Raw genomic sequence first — 18049 nt, 5'->3', positions numbered from 1 at the left:
CCACAAGCATGAAACACCACACCTGGCTAATTTTTGTATTTTTAGTAGAAACGGGGTTTCACCTATTGGCCATGCTGGTCTCGAACTCCTGACCTCAAATGATCTGCTCATCTCAGCCTCTGAAATTACTGGGATTACAGGCGTGAGCCACCACCTGGCCCCAAAGCCATTTTTTAAAAAGACTAATCTTTCCCCATTTAATGGTTTTTGGACCCTTGTCAAAAAAAAAAAAAAAAAAAAAAAACTGACCACAAATGTATGAGTTTATTTTTGGACTTTCAATTCCATTCCGTTGATCTATATCTCAATTCTTATACCAGCACCACACTTTCCCTTGAGTTTTTTTTTCTTTTCTGAGACAGAGTTTCGCTCTGTCACCTTGGCTGGAGTGCAGGTCTCGATCTTGACTCACTACAAAGTCCACCTCCCACGTTCAAACCATCCTCCTGTCTCAGCCTCCCGAGTAGCTAGGATTACAGGCAGACGCCACCAAATCCAGCTAATTTTTTTTATTTTCAGTAGAGACAGGGTTTCACCATATTGGCCAGGCTGGTCTTTAACTCCTGACCTCAAGTGATCCGCCCACCTCTGCCTCCCAAAGCTCTGGGATTACAGTCATAAGCCACTGCATCCGGCTCCCATGAGTTTTATAATGTTATTTCTATAGTGATAAAAGAAAAATAATTCAGTCCTTCTAGCATAGCTGAACATATTTTTGTTCTTATTGTTGCTGCCTGAGATAGTCTCGCTCTGTCACTCAGGCTGGATGGAGTGCAGTGGTGCAATCTTGGCTCATTACGACCTCTGCCTCCCGGATTTAACTAATTCTTGTACCTCAGCCTTCAAGTAGCTGGGATTACAGGTGTCCGCCACCATGCCAAGCTAGTTTTTGTGTTTATAGTAGAGACAGTGTTTCATGCTGGTCAGGCTGGTCTTGAACTCCTGACTTCAGGTGATCAGCCCACCTCGGCCTCCCAAAGTGCTGAGATTACAGGTGTGAGCCACCACGCCCACAAAAATTGGCGTGGTTTTTGTAATTTTATTAAAGACATGGTTTCATCATGTTGGGCAGGCTGGTCTCAAACTCCTGATGTCAAGTAACCTACCTGCCTGCCTCGGTCTCCCAAAGTGCAGGGATTACAAGTATAAGCTACCATGCCCAGCCTGTTGTTATTATTGATGACTTAGAAAAGTTTTCTTTTAACACAGGGCCATTACCAGTAATGTTCCCCCCCCCCCCCCCACAAATAAGACTTTTTATTTGCCACTATTATAAGTCTGAACTTTAAACAGATTCTTGGACTGGTGGTTCGTATCCATCAGCTCGTTCAACTTTAGCACCTGTCTCATCCCCAGTGGCTTTTCCAGAACTACTGCCTTCACCATGAAGCTCCATGAGTTTTCCCAATTCAAACTTGGGCTTCTTCAGCATTTTTACTTTTCTAACGAAGATATCATGGAGAGGGTAAATAGATTGGCAAGCATTTTCTATGTCTTTTCCAATGCTGTCTGGAATCAATTTATTGACCACTTCTTTCAAGTCATTTGTCTGCACCTCTCGGGTCATGATTTCCATCATCTTCTTCCGGATTTGGCGGACCTGTTGGTGCTGAGCATAAGGTCTTCCGTATCTGATTGTTGCGTTTTTTAGTAAAACCAACACAGAACAGACGAAGCAAGTAACCATCGGTAGTCTTGACATCAACATAAGCTTCAATCATTGTCTGCCATTTTTTGACCATGGAGCACATTTTGTCACGGGTAAGATCCACGCCATGGAAGTTAGTCAGGCAGTTTTTGCCCTGAACATCTTCAGTAATTAGCTTGAATTTCCTAAATGCAACTTCATCATTCTGCAAATCAGCAAGACTAACTTCAAACACTCGACCCTTGAGGCCATCAGATGCAATTTTGGTTCCTTGGGTCCTGGTGACTAGCGTCTTTCCAATATTTCTTATATTGAACATAGCGGGTGCTTTCACATCATACCAATCTTTCTTAGAAAATGGATCAACCACTTTCTTCTTGGCTCCCTTTTTGCTGCCTTTCGTAAGGCGCTTATTCTTGCCAACCGCCATGGTGCTCACCAGTAATGTTATATAAACTTAGGACTATGGTCAAACCTGGGAAAATTATTAAAAAGTTTCTTTCATATGAAGCCATAAAATTTTAAAGAATTTTCCCCAGACTGGTTTTTGGCATCAAATCTTGTTTTTCCTCTATTAACCACACACTTTGGGTGCCAGATGCCATAGGACACATTCATATTGCTAGATCACCTCTAGCTTTGCAGGTTTCTGTCACCATGCCACATGAATTAGCACAACAGAGAGAATATTCCCAGAAACTATCTCCATACTGAGATGGCTAGTAATACCCTGACTGTAGACAGAGAGACTGTGAACCACATAAACGTATCCTGCTAAAATCCAACTAAATATATCTTCAAGTCAATTTCCCCATAGCCAGACCCCAAAAGTGCCCACAGCCATTCCAATGCCACCCAACATAAGGAAAAGTGTAACAAAGGGGAAGTGGGGTAAAAAGACAGCTTTCTTAGCTGACTGTGGTTTAGATTAACTTACATTTGCAAATTCTTCAAAAATATGTGACCACATACTGGCAAAGTTCTGTTTCTTGATCTGGGTGCTCGTTATATAGGTGCTTTCAGTTTGTGAAAAATCTTAAACTACACACTTATAATCTTTGCACTTTTCTCATTCATTTATTATATGCCAATAAAACTTTTTTTTAAATAACCAGGTGAACACATTGCTAGGGTCCCTCCCAGATCCTCAGATTAGGTCTTAAAAATTAAGCTTCAGGCTGGGCATGGTGGGTCACACCTGTAATCCCAGCACTTTGGGAGGCTGAGGCAGGTGAATCACTTGAGGCCAGGAGTTCAAGACCAGCCTGGCCAACGTGGCAAAACCCTGTCTCTACGAAAAATACAAAAATTAGCCAGGTCTATTGGTGCACATCTGTAATCCCAGCTACTTGAGAGGCTGAGGCAGGAGAATCACTTGAACCCAGGAGGCAACGGTTGCATTAGGCCAAGATCACGAGACGGCACTCCAGTCTGAGCGACAGAGACTCATTTCAAAAAAATGAAAAGAAAATCAAGCTTCATTAGTTTCAAAGAGATAATAGCAAACTGGATTATCACAAGATGTGGTGTCTAATACCAACTATACCATGAACTACCCATGGGACTTGGAGAAGACGCATATACCTCCTCAAGCAATTTTCTCATCTAAAACGGGAAAGTTTAAGTTAGACTGCAAACTCTAAGACCTCTTTCCAGTAGTCATTTAAGAAATACCTCCCAGGCCGGGCGCAGTGGCTCAAGCCTGTAATCCCAGCACTTTGGAAGGCTGAGGCGGGTGGATCACGAGGTCAAGAGATAGAGACCATCCTCGTCAACATGGTGAAACCCCGTCTCTACTAAAAATACAAAAAATTAGCTGGGCATGGTGGTGCGTGCCTGTAATCCCAGCTACTCAGGAGGCTGAGGCAGGAGAATTGCCTGAACCCAGGAGGCGGAGGTTGCGGTGAGCCGAGATCGCGCCATTCCACTCCAGCCTGGGTAACAAGAGTGAAACTCCGTCTCAAAAAAAAAAAAAAAAGAAATACCTCCCAAGTGCCTCCTTAGTATTTAGCATTACATTAGGTAAATGAAACAGGCACACAATCCCTGCCCTGAAGGCGCTCCTCATCTAGTAGGGATTAAAAAACAATGAGCAGCATTAGGTAAAAACTAATCTGAAATCTGAATAAATATGGATTTTAGTTAATAAGAGTGTACCAATATTGGTTCCTTAATTATAACAAATGTACCATACTAATGTAAGACATTCGTTAATAGGGAAAACTGGTTGTGGAAATACAGGACTCTACACTATCTTCAGATTTAGAGCTCTTTAGATTTACAGATTTTTCTGTACCTCTAAAACTATTCTAAAACCAAAAGTTTATTTTTCAAAAGATAATAAACAGACAAATAAGTGAATAAAGAAATTGTGTTCAGTCCTCTGAAGTTAACAGGATATTATAGACGTAGCATAATGAGAGGAAAGACTACTTTAGACAAACTAGTTAGGAACTCTTTGAGATATTATAACTGACACAGAAAAATAAGAAGCAACAAGAGAAAGAAAATTCCTTCAAAATAAAGAATACATATAAAGGCCCTAAGGTGGAAAAGAGATGGGCCTTTTCAAGAAGTTTAAAGAAAATCCATGTGACTAACACATAATGAGCAAAGGAAAGCCCAGTCAATCGTGCCAGATTATACAAGGTCTTGGATAGTGTTTATTTCATTCTAAGTATAATGGAAAGACACTAGAGGAAGCAAGGAAGTAAAATCAGCCAATTCCCTTTTTTCTTTTTTTTAAATTTTTTTACTTTATTTTACTACACTTGATCTTAGCCAAAATACTTTTTCTTTTTTAATTCATGAAGCTACTCTGTGGAGAATGAATTGTAGATGGTTAAAAAAAACAATGAGGCTGGGGTGGGGGCTCACACCCGTAATCCCACCACTTTGAGAGGCCGAAACGGGCAGATCAGGAGGTCAGGAGATAAAGACCATCCTGGCCAACATGGTGAAACCCCACCTCTACTAAAAACACAAAAATTAGCTTGGTGTGGTGGCGCATGCCTGTAATCCCAGCTACTCAGGAGACTGACACAGAAGAATCACTTGAACAAGGGAGTCGGAGGTTGCAGTGAGCTGAGATAGCGCCACAGCACTCTAGCCTGGCGACAGAGTGAGACTCCGTCTGAAAAATAGGGGAACACTAACATTCTTTTATTCTTAAACTTGAATTATAATATTTTTTCAATACAAAAATCATTCCAGAGAATTCAAGAATTAAATTCACATATTTATATGAATTATTCAGATAGTGTCTGCGTTCTTTTTACCAATCTGCTTCTCTATGACCTTTTTAATCCTTTACCAACATATTTATGGATTTTATACTTTAATAAGCTATCGTAACTCTTCTAGAGGCTGTTGAAAATTTGTATGCCATTTGTTAAGTGCTCCGTAATAAAATTCCTGGAAATTTAAAGGTAGAACACAAAACAAATTACAAAAGCTGAAAAATTGTACTATTAGATTAATATACCAAAGAATAAATAGTCCAATCCAAAAAAAGCAAGAAGTAGCAGTACCTGCTGCACTGCCACCACCTGTGACAACTGTTTTTTCTTTTTTTGTTCCTCAGCTGGAAAACAATTTTTTAAATGGCTGCAAATTCTTTGAAAATTCTTCCATCAAGAGATAGGAGTTTATGTTCCCTCTTGTTGAATCTAGAATAGCCTGTAACTAACCTGTTTTGTGACCAGTAAAATGCAGCAAGGACTTCCTAGGCTAAGTCAGAAAAGGAGATGTAACTTTCACTTTGTTCCCTGGACAATTCCTGCTGGTGCCCTGAGCCAGCCTTGTTATCAGTGTAACTGCCCTGAAGCTGCCATAAACCAGCCCATGTAAAGAGACCACATGGAGGCTCTGACACGACCTGAAGCCTGAAGCGAGAGATATATCAAGCCAGCCCCCAGCTATTCCAGTTCCAGCCACCATCTGAATAAACATACAACAGACTCTGGGCCAAAATGACCCAACCGAGCCCCTTCCCAAATCCCTGACCCACAGAAACCATGAGATAATAAAATTAGGGTATTTTTTGGGAGAGGGGGGGCCTCTAAGTTTTAGAGTCTTTTTGTGTATGTCTGCTGTGCTCACACCTGTGAACAGCTACTGCACATCAGCCCAGGCAACATAATGAGACCTCGTTCCTCAAAATAATAATAATTAAGAAAAATATAAAAGTGGGCAGGAAGACGAGGAGGGGAATAATTGTATATGCATGTCTTTTTTTTTTTTTTTTTTGATACAGAATCTCATTTTGTTGCCACGCTGGAGTCCAGGCTGGATCTCAGCTCACTGCAACCTCCGTCTCCCAGGTTCAAGTGATTCTCCTGCCTCAGCCTTCTGAGTAGCTGGGACTACAAACGCACACCGCCATGCCTGGCTAATTTTTTGTATTTTAGTAGAGACAGGGTTTCACTGGGTTACCCAGGCTGGTCTCAAACTCCTGAGTTCAGGCAGTCCACCCGCCTCGGCCTCCCAAAGTGCTGAGATTACAGGCATGAGCCACTGAGCCCACCTACATGTCCTTTTTTTTTTTTTTTCTTTTTTTTTTTTTAGCATTTTTTTTTTTTTTTTTTTTTAAATTCAAGACAGGGTATGGCTACGTTGCCAGGCTAGTCTCAAACTCCTGGGCTTAAATAATCCTCCTGCCTCAGCCTTCTGAGTAGCTGGGATTACAGACATATGCCACCACACTCAGTTGAAAATGCATCTCTTAATGAGATGGTTGGAGTTTTCTTACTTTCAATTAATGTTTCTATTAATGAATATTGCTTATTGCTGGAATGAGCCAGGGTACAACATAAATTCTATTATCATTTTTCATTTCATCAATATAAACGCAAAGAAAACCCATTCACATATAAGTAGAAAAGAATGAAAAGAATTTTGTTATAGCAATGCCATTAATTCTTACAGCTAAATGCCAGAAAAATTACCAAGATCTGTAATTTTTAAAAATTTTCTGGGAAAAATAGCATTTAACTTCACTATGTCTTATAATTTTATAATTTTTCCTAGACAAGTCTAGCTCTGTTGCCTAGGCTGAAGTGCAGTGGCGTGATCTCAGCTCACTGCAACCTCCATCTCCACCTTCAAACAATTCTCATGCCTCAGCCTCCCAAGTAGCTGGGATTACTGGCGCACACACCATGCCCAACTAATTTTTGCATTTTTTTTTTTTTTCTTTGGGACGGAGTTTCGCTCCTGTTACCCAGGCTGGAGTGCAATGGCGTGATCTCGGCTCACCGCAACCTCCGCCTCCTGGGTTCAGCCAATTCTCCTGCCTCAGCCTCCTGAGTAGCTGGGATTACAGGCACGCGCCACCATGCCCAGCTAATTTTTTTGTATTTTTAGTAGAGACGGGGTTTCACCACGTTGGCCAGGCAGATCTCGAACTCCTAACCTCAAGTGATCCACTTGCCTCAGCCTCCCAAAGTGCTGGGATTACAGGCATGAGCCACCATGCCTGGTAGGCTTTCTTTCTTTCATTTTACCCTCATTGCATACAGCACTAACTCTAGCACTGACTGTGTTTATTTTATCCATCAAGTCTTGTCTGGTTACACTGCAAGTTCCCGGAAAGCAAGATAAAGATCTTAACCTCTTCTTAAAACTCTAGAGCCTAGAGCCTATACCTCAGTGTTAGGTGCATATAAGACTCCCAGAAAGTTTATTGAATGAATATGTAAATATGATCATATTTCATCTAAGTCTTCTTTCTGGCCAGAAAAAAACACAATTGGGGTTAACTAAGCTGGAAATCACACTTAAAAAAACAAAAAATCAGAAGAAACTGGGAAATAGAAAATTAAAATATATGAAGCTTCAAATTTTACCACAGTGAACTTTTGGTACCTCTATCCTCATTTCTAAAGAACTGGAATAGAGGCCAGGCATGGGTAGCTCACATCTGTAATCCCAGCACTCTAGGAGGCCGAGGCAGGCAGTCCCTGAGGTCAGGCGTTCAAGACCAGCCTGGCCAACATGGTGAAACCTCTTCTCTACTAAAAATACAAAAAGTAACTGGGTGTGGTGATGGACACCTGTAATCCCAGCTACTCAGGAGGCTGAGGCAAGAAAATCGCTTGAACCCCAGAGGGGGAGGTTATAGTCTTTTTTCATCAAATAAAAGGTGCTCATTTCATTTTCACCGGTCCAGAACACCTACAAAAATACCTTGGCAGGCACAATGGCTCCCATCTGTAATCCCAGCTATAAGGAAGGCTGAGGTGAGAGGACTGCTTGAATTCCAGAGTTCAAGACCATCCTGGGCAACATAGTGAGATCCAGTCCTTAAATTTTTTTTTTCTTAATTAGCTGGGCACAGTGGTGAGTGCTTATTGTCCTCGCTACTCAGGAGGCTGAGGCACGAAGACTGCTTGAGCCTAGGAGTTCTAGGCTATAAGTGAGCTACGATCATGCCACTGCACTCCTGCCTGGGAAACACAATGAGACTCTCTCTTAAAAAGTAAAAAATAAAAATAAACAGAATCTCAATAGTAATTGAATGAGACAATAAATAAGAATACTTTAAAACCACAGAGCTCTGAAAATAATGTTAAATTATCTTCCTAACATTGACAGACTACTTACATATGACTTTTCTTAGGTGATACCACAGAAACAGATTTTATCTCAGTGAATATTAGTGATCTTCATTTTGTTAAGAAATTTATGTAGAGTGTGGTAAAACAGTTCTTTTCAAGTCAAATGCTGACGAATGGGCACTTCAGTCCTGTATCTTTATAACTTAATGTTGTGGAAATTACTAAGCTATAAATGTTAGTTAATTCAGTAATGACATCAAAAATAGAGATCTTAAGCTTCAAATGAGGTCCTTAAGATCACGAAAGCCTTTTTTCAATTTTATCATTCTTTAATTCCCAAGTGTCTCACACATGTAACTCCAGCACTCTGGGAGGTCAAGATGGGAGAACTATTTGAAGCCAGGGGTTTGAGACCAGCCTGGGAAACATAATAAGATTCCATTTCTACAAAAAATTTAAAAATTACCCCAGCATCATGGCACATACCTATAATCTCAACTATTCAGGAGACTGAGGCAGGAGGATCACTTGAACTCAGGTGGTCAAGGCTGTAGCAAACCATAAGCCTGAGTGACAGAGTGAGACTTTGTTTCAGAAACACACACACACACACACATACAATTTATTGAAGTACTACAGATCCAGTACTATGTTAGAAATAGTATTTTGAATGTATCAAATATCATTTTACTTTTCTTTAACATTGTTTTTGTCCTTCTTTCTTTACAAAATTCCCTAAGTTCAACTGTAAAAAAGTTCTATCAACCTTATTTATGGTATTAGATTCATATAATTCTGAATAATCTTACCAACCAATCAGTGTTTTCTTCTTCACTGGAGGAAGAAACTTATATGTAAAGCCTGATGACACAAGATTACACAAAAATAAAAGTAGAATAGTTAACTACTAATATTTGCAACTCTACTCCTACAACATGTAGCATTTAAAGTTTACATAAGAAAGCTCACACTAACGTATGATTTTTCTTTTTTTTTTTTTTTGAGACGGAGTTTCGCTCTTGTTACCCAGGCTGGAGTGCAATGGCGCGATCTCGGCTCACCACAACCTCTGCCTCCTGGGTTCAGGCAATTCTCCTGCCTCAGCCTCCTGAGTAGCTGGGATTACAGGCACGCACCACCATGCCCAGCTAATTTTTTTGTATTTTTAGTAGAGACGGGGTTTCACCATGTTGACCAGGATGGTTTCGATCTCTTGACCTCGCGATCCACCCGCCTTGGCCTCCCAAAGTGCTGGGATTACAGGCGTGAGCCACCGCGCCCAGCCAAGTATGATTTTTCATTAGCTGCTGGAGTCAAATTTTCAGTTTCCAATCCTTCAACACCATTTATTCCAAGTACACTCATTTAGACTTTGGGTTTCAGTTCTACAGCTTTTTACATACCCTTGGTATCTATCAGTGCAGAAATACCCCCATCTACTGGCAAGAGGTGACGCTACAGGCTACTTTTGAAAGTGCCAGCATGCTACAGGGAAATTTACTGAGTCATAAAGATTGCACGAAACAGCTCCTCTATCTACAACCCTACTCCCAAAATCCTGAGCCATCCAAACTATTCCCCAAAGCTCTTCTACTTCTGACCAAAAATTGGGGGATGGAAAAAACAGAGAAGTACAGTTAATTGGTTAAATGTATGCCATATTAAGATAAAAATTGTTTATAAAAATATAAATATATATTTTAATATTTAAAATATTAAGGCTGGGTGCAGTGGCCATGCCTGTAATCCCAGCACTTTGGGAGGCTAGGACAGGCGGATCACTTAAGATCAGGAGTTTGAGAAACAGCCTGGTTAACATGTTGAAACCCTGTCTCTACTAAAAAAATACAAAAAATTAGCCAGGCATGGTGGGTATATGCCTGTGGTCCCAGCTACTGGGAAGACTGAGGCAGGAGAACTGCTTGAACCAGGGAGACAGAGGTTGCAGTGAGCTGAGACTGCACCACTGCACTCTGTTGCACTCCAGCCCAGGCAACAGAGCAAGACTCCCTCTCAAAAATAAAATATTGAAATACATGAATACTGCATGATATGTTAACACTCCAAAGTATACAAGACATTTATGCCTTTTTTCCCGCTCCCTAGTTAGGATTTCAATCCAAAATGCTTACTTTAAAAGACATATATCATTTAATATATATATTAATCATGATTAATGTCATACGTGCTATAAAACATCATTGGCTTTGATCAACTTCTTTAAAACAAAATCTGTGGTCAAAAATGACAAAGAATGTTTACATAAAACTGTACACCTTGACTTTCCAGCCCTGGCCCCAGACCCTACAGCCACTGAGATGTTGATGCCTAAGAAGAACCGGATTGCCATTTATGAGCTCCTTTTTAAGGAGGGAGTCATGGTGGCCAAGAAGGTTGTCCACACACCTAAGCACCTGGAGCTAGCAGGCAAGAACGTGCCCAACCTTCATGTCATGAAGGCCATGCAGTCTCTCAAGTCCTGAGGCTACGTGAAGGAACAGTTTGACTGGAGACATTTCTACTGGTACCTTACCAATGAGGGTATCTCCGTGATTACCTCCATCTGCCCCAGAGATTGTGCCTGCCACCCTATGCTGCAGCCGTCCAGAGACAGGCAGGCCTCGGCCTAAAGGTCTGGAAGGTAAGCGACCTGCAAGACTCACAAGAGGGGAAGCCGACAGAGATACCTAGACGGAGTGGTGTGCCACCTGGTGCCAACAAGAAAGCCGAGGCTGGGGCTGGGTCAGCAACCGAATTCCAGTTTAGAGGCGGATTTTGTCATGGACGTGGTCAGCCACCTCAGTAAAATTGGAGAGGATTACTTTGCATTGAATAAACTTACAGCCAAAAAAACTTAAAACTTTACACCTTGAAAAGTATCTTTCATATACATTATTTTACCATATTCCTAAAATAAATAAGACTGCCTTGTTTTTTTTTTTCCAGACCATGTCTCGCTATGTTGCCCAGACTAGCCTCATCCTTGTGCTCAAGTGATCCTCCAGTCTCAGCCTCCTAGACAGCTGGGATTACAGGCACACACACACCATCACACTGGGGCTTTTTAAATACTTTTTTTCCCCACACCTGGTCTAAACACTGTCATCTTAAACATGTATTTATAACTAAAGGCACAAGCACAGAGAAAATACTGATTCGCTTAGACACATAAAGCTTATAGGTGGCATAACTAGGATATGAACCAAATTTTCTAACCCCAAATTCTATACTCTCCACAACATTCTGACAGCCTCTCACAAAATTACCAAGTATGGCCAGGCATGGTGACTCACACCTGTAATCCTGGCACTTTGGGAGGCCAAGGCAGGCAGATCACTTGAGTTCAGGAGTTCAAGAGCAGCCCGACAAACATGGTAAAAACCATGTCTCTATTAAAACTACAAAATTAGAGGCCAGACACAGTGGCTCACCCCTGTAATCCCAGCACTTCAGGAGGACGAGGTGGGCGAATCACAAGGTCAGGAGTTCTAGACCAGCCTGGCTAACCACAAGGTCAGGAGTTCTAGACCAGCCTGGCTAACATGGTAAAACCCCATCTCTGCTAAAAATACAAAAATTTAGCTGGGCTTGGTGGCACATGCCTATAATCCTAGCTGCTCAGAAGGCTGAGGCAGGAGAATCACTTGAACCCAGGAAGTGGAGGTTGCAGTGAGCTGAGATCATGCCACTGCATGCCAGCCGGGCGGCAGTGTAAGACTCCATCTAAAAAAAAAAAAAAAAAAAAAATTACCAAGTATATCTTACACAGAAAATAATATCTACATTATGGATTTCTGCTTTGTGACAGTACCTAGAAATGCATGGTCATTTTTTAAAAATCTGCTTATATTTTAATAAAACTAAGTTTCTTCCTTTCGCCTTATGGAAAAAATATACACATAAAATAATGCAAGCAAAAACAGGCCAGGTGCATCAATGGCTCAGGCCTGTAATCCCAGCACTTTGGAAGGCCAAGGCAAGGGATCACTTGAGGCCAGGAGTTCAAGACCAGTCTGGGCAACCTAGTGAGGCACCATCTCTACAAAAAATAAGGCCAGGCGCAGTGACTCATGCTTGTAATCCCAGCACTTTGGGAGGCCAAGGCGGGTGGATCACGAGGTCAGGAGATTGAGGTCATCCTGGCTAACACAGTGAAATCCCATCTCTACTAAAAATACAAAAAAGTTAGCCAGGCATGGTGGCATATGCCTGCAGTTCAGGAGGCTGAGGTAGGAAAATCTCTTGAACCCAGGAGGTGGAAGCTGCAGTGAGCCAAGATCATACCACTGCACTACAGCCTGGGCGACAGGGTGTGAATCTGTCTCAAGATAAATAAATAAATAAGCTGCGAGGAGCGGTGGCTCACACCTGGAATCCCAGCACTTTGAGAGGCTGAGGAGGGAGGATCACGAGGTCAGGAGTTCAAGACCGGCCTGGTCAACATAGCGAAACCTCATCTCTACTAAAAACACAAAAATTAGCTGGGTGGTAGGGGCCTGGAGTCCCAGCTACTTGGAAGGCTGAGGCAGAAGAACTGCTTGAACCCGGGAGTAGGAGGTTGCAGTGAGCCAAGATCATGCCACAGCACTCCAGCTTGGGCAACACAGCAAAATTGTCTCAAAAAAAAAAAAAAAAATCAGCTGGGCATGGTGGTACATGTTTGCAGTCCCAGGTATCCAGAAGGCTGATGTGAAAGGATCGTTTGACCCCAGTTTAAGATTGCAGGGAGCTATGATTGTGCCTCTGCATTGCAGCCTGGATGACAGAGACCCTGTCACAAAAATAATAACACAAGCAAAAAAAATAAATATTCATAATCCAACCCACACTTAACACACCAATCAACTTTCTTGTCTATGGTCTTATTTTAGATATGTTTATTCTTTATATCCACCTTTTTCCAAAAATTATCTGAGGGGACTAATAGCTAGTAAATGAGCAAACTTTGTTAAATCATGGTTGTCACAATCCTCATCACATCAGTAGGAGATGAAAAAGACTAATAATTTTAAAATGTAAGGTCTGGCCTGGTGTGGTGGCTCACACCTGTAATCCCAGCACTTTGGGAGGCTGAGGTGGGTAGATCATGAGGTCAGGAGTTTGAGACCAGCCTGGCCAACACGGTGAAATGCCATCTCTACTAAAAATACAAAAAATTAGCCAGGTGTGGTGGCGGGCACCTGAAATTCCAGCTACTCGGGAGGCTGAGGCAAAAGAACTGCTTGAACCCAGGAGGCAGAGGTTATAGTGAGCCAAGATGGCACCACTGTACTCCAGCCTGGGCAACAGAGCAAGACCTTGTCACAAAAATAAATAAATCAATAAATAAAATGTAAGGTCCATAATAGAAATTCTGAACAGAAAATTACAGGGCCCAATCTAGGCTTTTTCTGATTTATTATCTCCCCATTATTGGTACCACATAATAAAAAAAATGTCTGCCACAGATCAAAAATGATAAATACTTATTGGCTGAACAAATTAAACAATAGCTCCAAAGCATTACAAGATCCTAAATCGAAGACTCAATTTGTTTGAAAGCTGCTTTATTTTAAAGCTATAGTAATCAAGATAGCATAACATTATAAAGAATAAGCTTAAAGGGCAGAATCATAAAGAAAATAGAAAAGAGCCCAGAAATAAAATTATATGTATATTATCAACTAATTTTTTTTTTTTTTTTGGAGACAAAGTTTTGCTCTGTTGCCCAGGTTAGAGTGCAATGGCACGATCTCGGCTCACTGCAACCTCCACCTCCCAGTTTCAAGCAATTCTCTTACCTCAGCCTCCTGAATAGCTGGGATTATAGGCGCCCACCACCACGCCCAGTTAATTTTTGTATTTTTAGTAGAGACGGGGTTTCGTCATGTTGGCCAAGCTGGTCTAGAACTCCTGACCTCAAGTGATCTGCCCCCCTCAGCCTCCTAAAGTGCTAGGATTATAGGCGTAAGCCACCGCACCCAGCCTGTCAACTGATTTTCTACCAAAGTAACAAGACAATTCAATGGAGGAAACAAAAGTATTTTCACAAACAGTGCTACAAAAATGGAAAATTCATATTAAAAAAAAAATCATGACCCTAAAAATTAACTTGAAAATGTAAGTTAAAATGTATGAGTTAAAATTGTAACTAATGCAGAAGAAAACACAGGAGAAAATCTTTAGAACTCTGGGTTAGAAAAAGACTTAGGACTCAAAAACCATGAAGCACAAAGGAAAAAAACTGATAGGTTTCATCAGCATTCAAAACTTCTTCTCTGTGGGACATCTTTCGTGGGGCAGGGGGAATGACAGTCCAGAAGAAAATATTTGCAAAGTATATGTCTCATAGAAGGCTTATATCCAGAATCCATAAAGAAATTTTAAAACTCTGTAAGAAAACAATCCAATTTTAAAACATGAACAAAATATTTGAATATTCTCCAAAGATTATATGGACAATAAATAAGCCCATTAAAATATGCTTAACACTGTAGGTTATCAAGGAAGTAAAAATTAAAGCACAACAAAATATCTGTACCTACCAATTTAGAAAGGCTAAAATCAAAGACAATATCAAGTGCTAACTAGGACGGGGGACAACTGAAACTCATACATTGCTGGTAGAAATGCAAAATGGCACAACTTTGAAAAAAAAAATTTTTTGAGACATCCAAAAAAGCGTGCAGCCTTAACCTCCCAGGCCCATTCAATCTTCCCTCAGCTTCTCGAGTAGCTGGTACTACAGGCACAGGCCACAACACCCAACCTGTATTTTTTGTAAAGATGGAGTTTTGCCACGTTGCCCAGCCTGGTCTCAAACTCCCGGGTTCAAGCAATCCACCCAACAGATTTTTAAAAAGTTAAAATGCATACTTTCTGTATGATGCAACAATCCCACTCATTTACCCAAGGGCAAGAAAAACATGTTCACAAAGAGCCATGTACTCAAATGTTCATAAGCAGCTTTATCCACAATGGCCAAAAACTGGAACAACAAATGTCTGTGGATATTTACAAATGGATAAACAAACTGGTGTACAATGCAATATTCCTCAGGAATGAAAAAGAATGAAGTACTGATACCCAGCATGGGTAGATCTCAAAAGCATTATGCTAAAGTAAAAGAAGCCCTACCCAAAAGATCACAGACTGTATGATTCCATTTATACAAAATTCTAGAAAAGGCAAAATTATAGTATCAGAAAACAGATCAGTGGTTGACAAGTTCTAGGTATGGAAGAAGATGACTGGCTACAAAGAGGTAAGAGAAAGCTTTTTGGGAAGAAATAGGAAGAGCACTGCATGATTGCAATCATCCATGTGGTGATTCCTACGTAAAAATGGATCATCAACGTTTATTCAAAAATTTAAACTTCATGCATGCTACCAATTTTTGTACAAAACCAAACCAAATTGTCAATCACACTTGATTATGTTTCGATACTTTTTAATACAATACCAAATGTGGTTTTTAAAACAGGTAGTCAGTGCCATCAGAAGCTATTCTAAAACAGAGTCTGTCTGAAGCTATTCTTGTTCAGTAGACTGCTCATATTTTTAAAATTTTTCATAAAATAAAAAAAATTTATCACTTTGTTCAACTACTTATATGTCGGGGAGAAATCCAAGAGAAAAGAAAAAATTTAAGTGTTAACATTTAACTATAACAACTACAAAACACTGATACCTAGAAAAGTAGTATCAGCAGGGCATGGTGGCTCACACCTGTAATCCCAGCACTTTGGGAGGCCGAGGTGGGCCAATCACCTGAGGTCAGGAGTTCAAGACCAGCCTGACCAACACAAAGAAACTCTGTTCCTCCTAAAAATACAAAATTAGCCGGGTGTGGTGGCACATGCCTGTAACCCTAGATAGTCAGGAGACTAAGGCAAGAGAATCACTTGAACCAGGGAGGCGGAGGCTATAGTGAGCCAAGACCACGCCATTGCACACCAGCCTGGGCAACAAAAGCAAAACTCCGTCTCGAAAAAAAAGAAAAAGAAAACTAGCATCAAATGAAACATTAATAGGCTTAATGTTTGGCAAAATTGTTTTGTTTTGTTTTGTTTTTTTAAATAAATATAGAGGCTGGGCACAGTGGCTCACACCTGTAATCCCAACACTTTGGGAGGCCAAGGTGGATGGATCGCCTGAGGTCAGGAGTTCACAATCAGTCTGGCCAACGTGGTGAAACACTGTCTCTACTAAAAATACAAAAATTAGCCAGGCTGGTGGTGGCCCACACTTGTAATAGCAGCTACTCAGAAGGCTGAGGCAGGAGAATCCCTTGAACCTGGGAGGCAGACATTGCAGTGAGCCAAGATGGTGCCATTGTACTCCAGCCTAGGCAAAAAGAGAAATTCAGTCTCAAAAAAACAAACAAACAAGTAAATAAATAGATAAGGTCTCACTATGTTGCCCAGGCTGGTCTCAAACTCCTGGCTCAAGTGATACTCCTACCTTAGCCTCCCAAAGTGCTGGGATAACAAGCGTGAGCCACCATGCCCAGTCAAAATTATTCTAATCAAGCAAAAATACATATAACTGCATTCCTAAATACAAGGAATAACCAGGATTAGAAAATACAACGTAAATCACACAAATATAAATTAGATGAAATTAAATTCAAACACAGGAAGAAAATTATAAAACTATCGTGAGTGATATGGGCCAAACCTTAAATAAACATAAAAGCATAGCATGATCCTGGTTGAGAAAACCAAATAAGCATAGATGCCTCTTTTCCCAAAGTAATGCAATTCTAATAATAATTTCTTTTTTTTTTTTTTTTTTTTTTGATACAGTTTCACTCTGTCGCCCAGGCTGGAGTGCAGTGGCATGATCTGGGCTCACTGCAACCTCCACCTCCAGGGTTCAAGCAATTCTCATGACTCAGCCTCCCCAGTAACTGAGATTATGGGTATGTGCCACCACGCCCAACTAATTTTTGTATTTTCAGTAGACAGGGTTTCACCATGTCGGCCAGGCTGGTTTCGAACTCCTGACCTCAGATGATCCACCCACTTCAGCCTCCCCAAGGTTCTAGGATTACAGGCATGAGCTACATGCCCGGCCCCAATGAAATTTCTTATTAAACTTAACAAGTTTCATATTTATGTGGAAGAAAAAAAATAACGATAGCAATAAAAAAAAAAAAAAAATTGGGAGGCCAAGGCGGACAGATCACTTGAGGTCAGGATTCGAGACCAACCTTGTCAACATGGTGAAACCTGGCCTCTAGCCAAAAAAAAAAAAAAAATACAAAAAAATGAGCTGGCAGTGGTGACATGTGCCTGTAATCCCAGCTACTAGGGAGGCTAAGGCAAGAGAATCACTTGAACCCAAGAGGCGGGGGCTGCAGTGAGCCGAGATCACGCCACTGTACTCCAGCCTGGGTGACAGAGCAAGACTCCATCTCTTAAAAAAAACTGGCCTAATGAGAACATTAAATTATAAAGCTACAATAATGAAAACAGTATAACACTGAACCAGAGATAGATCTGACTCTTCTTAAATTAACATAACTGAAAATATTCTACATCACTGTGGAAAGGAAGAATTGTTTAATAAATAATGATGAGATGGCTAAACAGCAATTGAAGGGGGGATAGTTTATTAAACCATTTTCAAAAAACACTAAATATACTTATTCATCAAACTTCTTGAAGAAAAAAAGGCCCTCCAACTATAGAATAGGAAAAACAAGAGTTGGATTTTTATTCCTAAGATAACACATTTCTACATGTCCAAAAAATGCCCAATATTAAAAGACAAATAATTCACCATGGAAATGTTTTTAGCAAATATGACAACAAATTAATATATATATATATATATATATTTTTTTTTTTTTTTTTTTTTG

At 40.6% G+C, this 18049-nt stretch overlaps 1 protein-coding gene and 1 pseudogene across 3 annotated transcripts in view; both read right to left on the bottom strand.

The window, feature by feature from the left end:
• The window catches only part of SMURF2 (SMAD specific E3 ubiquitin protein ligase 2), a 124089-nt gene that overhangs the window by 98291 nt on the left and 7749 nt on the right, over positions 1-18049 (bottom strand). The window lies entirely within an intron of this gene.
• LOC116525801 lies at positions 1243-2093 on the bottom strand (annotated as a pseudogene). Its single transcript, XR_004257830.1, has one exon. The product of XR_004257830.1 is annotated as a 40S ribosomal protein S3a pseudogene (transcript).

This window comes from Sapajus apella, unplaced genomic scaffold, assembly GCF_009761245.1.
Source record: "Sapajus apella isolate SASKATOON/1434 unplaced genomic scaffold, GSC_monkey_1.0 scaffold48, whole genome shotgun sequence".
Taxonomy (NCBI): domain Eukaryota; kingdom Metazoa; phylum Chordata; class Mammalia; order Primates; family Cebidae; genus Sapajus; species Sapajus apella.
This window is presented reverse-complemented; position numbering and strand designations above follow the sequence as displayed.